The 5072-nt window shown below is 52.1% G+C and overlaps 1 pseudogene; it reads right to left on the reverse strand.

Annotated features, from left to right (window-relative positions):
- Positions 1 to 627: 627 nt before the first annotated feature.
- On the reverse strand, positions 628 to 4077 carry LOC149370369 (uncharacterized; annotated as a pseudogene).
- Between the last annotated feature and the right edge of the window lie 995 nt (positions 4078 to 5072).

Here is a 5072-nt window from a genome sequence, read left to right on the forward strand (position 1 = left end):
CGACGAGGATGTCATCGATGTAGGCGAATACCGCCGGGAGACCACGCGTCACTTCAGCGATGAATCTTTGGAAAGTTTGAGCTGCGTTGCGTAGCCCAAAAGGCATGCGCACGTACTCAAACAGTCCGAAGGGTGTAGTGATGGCCGTCTTCGGAATATCGGCCGGCTCAACAGGGATTTGGTGGTACGCCTTGGCAAGGTCCACTTTACTAAAGATCTTGCAGCCATCCAGATATCCAGTGAAGTCTTGGATGTGTGGAAGGGGTTAGCTGTCGTGGACCGTGTGAGCGTTGAGAGCCCGGTAGTCGCCGCACGGACGCCAGTCACCCGGATCTTTCTTGGGCACCAGATGGAGTGGTTGTTGTAGCCGCGGCGAGCGAAGCAGAGGCAGAGCGACTAAGCAACATGTTTATTCGGCATGCTGGGCCGTACAGATTAAGAGACACGCACGAGCGATCTGCTCGCTGACTTCTTAACAAGTGCGCAACGCTCCCACTCTCACCGTTGCCCTTCACACACGTCACAGCATCACGTGACATTACATACCAATCGCACACAATGAGATCACATGACACTTCATTCCCTTTCCCCCTAACTGTTTTACACCAGCTCTATGGGGTATAACGATCAGGAGGCTTCCGAGAACGAGCACTGCGCCGAAGAGGTGGCGTGTCCGGAGGTGGCGAATGCTCCCGGAGCGGTGGTGCAGGCAGCGTGGACCTTGCAGGTGAACTGGCGTTCTGTCCCGGCAACGTAGATGCTTGGGCAGGCTGTGGTGTTGAGGAATCCTGTGGCTCAGACGTATCTAAGGAAGGGATCTTAGTAGACGACTCTTCCGGTACAGAATCAGGCACTGAACTAGGCACAGAAGGATACACAGTTGGCCCGGATTCAACACTTTGAAACGAACACGGACGTAGGTTGTCAGCATGCACAAACCTCTCTTCCTGCCCTATTCTGACATTGTAGGTGGATGCACTGCACCGCTGTTCTACAACGCCTCGCAACCACTTTTCCTCCCCTGGACGTAGTCCTTGCACGAGCACATGGTCGCCTTCCTCAAATGATCTCCATGACCGCCCTCTCTCGTTAGCCTTCTCTTTCGTCTGGTAGAACCTGTCGTCCATACGTTTTTCCAAGTTCGGTTGGAGAAAGGTGATCATCTTTAACATGCGGCGGCCAACCACTCATCGTATAACACAGCACTTTCGACAATACTCTGTCAGTTCGAGTGCACTTCTGAATTTCAACAACAGACAATGGCACTTCATCAACAACTGAAAAGAAATGTGCATAATCCGAGACATCATTGCGATTTGCAAGCGGTAACCGTGAAAAACCGTCAGCATTTCCAACCTCTCGACCCTTGCGGTAAACCCAACGATAATCGTACGCTGCAAGCAGTAAAGCCCAGCGTTGCATGCGGGCTGCTGTCATCACTGGTACGGGCTTACCATGAGCGAGCAAGCCTACCAAAGGCTGATGGTCGGAGTAAATCTCAAAAGCGATGCCCGAACAGATATTTGTGAAACTTTTTCAGCCCAAAAACAACAGCCAAGGCTTCTTTTTCGATGTGAGCATACCCCTGCTCTGCTTTACTTAACGTTCTGGAAGCATAAGCAATTGGCCTTTCGTCGCTTCCAATCTTATCAAACAGAATGGCTCCTACGCCGTAAGCCGAAGCGTGAGAGAGAGAAACAACTTTATTGCCATAGATTCGAGGGATTTAGGGCAGGTGGACTTGGTGTGGCCCCCAGGTGGGGGCGACTTCCTGGGCCCACGAAATGAGCGCCAGTTGGATGCTCTTGTCTGGCCTTTTGAGGAGTTGGTTCCAGCCTTCTTCAGAGGGAGCTGGCAGTAAGGTTCGAGGGGGCGGATTTCCCGCGCAACCCCAGAAGCGTCGCACACTAGTCCTATCGGGTTTTTCTGGTCGTAGTATGTCAGCACATTGCTTTGTGTTAACCAGCTCTTACTTTCTTGAAATGCTTGCTCAGCTTCCTGTGACCACTGAAATCCCTTTTCTTTTTTTAGAGCATTGTACAGAGGCGTAAGCTTAGCTGACATGTTCGGTACAAACTTCCCGTAGAAGTTAATCATGCCCAGGTAAGCTCGCAACTGTGCCGCATCCTTTGGACTTGGTGCCTCCTTTATCGCTTTCACCTTTTCATCTGATGGCCGAACGCCCTTGTCGTCCAGTATGTGGCCTAGGTAAGAGACAGACGTCTGAAAGAATTTGCACTTTTCTTTTTGCAATCGTATGCCTCTCTCTAGAAAGCGTGCCAACACCCTTTCCACTCGATGAAAACATTCGTCAAATGTTGAACCTGCGATAAGCACATCATACAAGTAGCAGCTTACCCGCTCAAGCCCTTTTAACACATCATCCATGACAGACTGGAAAATAGCAGGTGCACTTGTGATGCCATAGGGCAAGCGCGTGTACTTGAATAGCCCCAGGTGTGTATTGACAACCACCATTGATTGTGCCTCCGGATGCAGTTCCAGCTGTTGATACGCTGTCGACAAATCAAGCACTGTGAAATACTTGCATCCTGACAACTTTGCAAACAAATCTTCCATTACGGGAAGCGGATAATGGTCAGTTCGCAGGCACGGATTCAATGTAACCTTGAAGTCCCCACACACTCTGACTTTGTTGTTCGCCTTAGGCACAACAACTAGGGGCGTCACCCAGTCGTTTTTCTGTACAGGGACTAACACTCCCCTGTTCACAAGAGACTGCAATTCAAGTGACACGGCTTCCCTCAAAGAAAATGGCACCTGTCGCGCCTTGCAAAATACTGGGTTGCTCACCTCCTTCAAAACCAGCCTGACTGGACTACCTTTGATCAGCCCCAGAGTGGGCTCGAACACCTTTGCGTACTTCTCAAGTAGCGCCGCAACTTTGTCTAAACACACGCCATGCACACTTGACCAGTCTAGCTTAAGAGCCTCCAGCCAGTCACGCCCTAGCAACGCAATGTCGCTATTGTTGTGGGTTTTAACAACAATGAGCGGAAGTTGCTTGCACTGACCATTATGTTCGACTGGAACCGTCAACTTCCTCGTGACTGTTAGCGGCGACCCACCGTATGTCCTCAGCTTTGTGGCAAGGCTCTTTAGGTAGACTGGGCCAGAATTTTCTATATAGCGTTTCTGGCACAATGGAAACAGACGCACCCGTGTCTATTTGCATGGTAACATTCTTCTTGGCTACCTTAAGGCAGATTTCATAATTCCCTGGGCGTTCCGCACCAGCATAGACATTGTACAACAACACTTCGTCACAATCCGCATCCTCCACAGCTACCGAATTAGCCGCGTCTCTAGACTTGAACTTGCACATTTTCGCCAAGTGTCCGTAACGCTTGCATGCACGACAACGGTATACTTGCGAAATTTGCAGTTCGATGCTTCGTGCGCTGAGCCACATCGGAAACAGTCCGGCGATTCAGACACTCGGTCCCTTGCTAGTCCTGCACCGGATGAACGCTGTTGCTGGCGTTTCCCACCGCCTGGCTTATGACGTACGGCGTCGACTGTACCTTGCGTTCCTGTTGGTTGAAATTCCCGACTTTCCTTCCGCGCTAGCTCGATGCTTTTCGTCCGAAAACGTCAACTTGCTTCTCTTCAGCAACTCAGCTTGCGTCGCGCTGTCGCAGAGGCCCACTACAAAGCGGGCTCGCAGAGCCTCATCGAGGAATTCTCCGAATTCGCATGAAGCTGCCAATCGCCTCAACTCCACTGCATATTCTGCTATGGACTCTCCCTGATGCTCGCACCGCCGATTAAACTTGAATCGTTCTGCGATGACCATGGGCTTCGGTGCGAAATGACTTCGCAGCACTTCTACGAGTTCCGCATAAGTCTTGTCCTCTGGCGTTTTAGGCTCTAGCAATGTCTTCAGCGTCTTGTAAGCCCTCTTGCCTATTGCCGTAATAAACATCGAGACCTTGAGGTCGTCGCTCACCTGGGAGGCCTTCAGGAAGTGCTCGAACCTTTCCACGTAGGACCCAAAATCCTCGTCTCCGTCCTCGACGAACTGGTCGAAACTTCCAAGCGTTTCCATCCCTGTGCCTCGCCCGAACGCTCTCCACGAACGCCGGTGCTTCCACGAACGCCGCGATGAGTTTCACGCAGTCCCGCAGGATTACGAACGCCGCGATGCGTTTTACGTAGTCCAGCAGGATCACGAACGCCGCGTTGCGTTCCACGTAGTCCAGCGGGATCCCATCCTCGTCGCCAATTATGTTGTAGCCGCGGCGAGCGAAGCAGAGGCAGAGCGATTAAGCAACACGTTTATTCGGCATGCTGGGCCGTACAGATTAAGAGACACGCACGAGCGATCTGCTCGCTGACTTCTTAACAAGTGCGCAACGCTACCACTCTCACCGTTGCCCTAAACACACGTCACAGCATCACGTGACATTACATACCAATCGCACACAATGAGATCACATGACACTTCAGTGGTGAGGCCCAACTACTGGATGAAGGGCGAATACTACCCAACTGGAGCATGTGGTCGAATTCCCGTTTTGCAATAGCCAGACGCTCACCGAAGAGGCGGCGCGGGCGAGCTGCGACAGGTGGACCACGCGTGACAATGTGGTGGGTGATACCGTGCTTGGGTGGCTGATGTAGATTACAAGGCTTCGTGACCTCGGGAAAGTCTGCGAGGACTTGAGCGTACGGGCATGACGGAAGCAGAGTTCGGATGCCAGGGGAAGCGACAGCTGATATAACGCCAGTGATGGAAAGGCGCGTCTTGCTGTCGATGAGACGATGGTGACGCATGTTGACGTCCAGATCAAAATGCGTCAGGAAGTCGGAACCGAGGATGGGTTGATTTACATCGGCGACGATGAAGACCCATCGAAACGTGCGCCGCAGGCCAATGTCCAGAGTGAGGGATCGGAGACCATACGTTGCGATGGAGGTTGAGTTGGCCGCACGAAGAGTAGGTCCATGTGACTTGGAAGCACGGTCTGCCTGGGAGGACGGCAGTACGCTGACTTCGGCACCAGTGTCGACGAGGAAGCGCAGTCCAGAAATGCGATCCATGACGATGA

Source organism: Amblyomma mixtum, chromosome 1 (genome assembly GCF_055824585.1).
Source record: "Amblyomma mixtum isolate Tamu chromosome 1, ASM5582458v1, whole genome shotgun sequence".
Lineage (NCBI taxonomy): Eukaryota > Metazoa > Arthropoda > Arachnida > Ixodida > Ixodidae > Amblyomma > Amblyomma mixtum.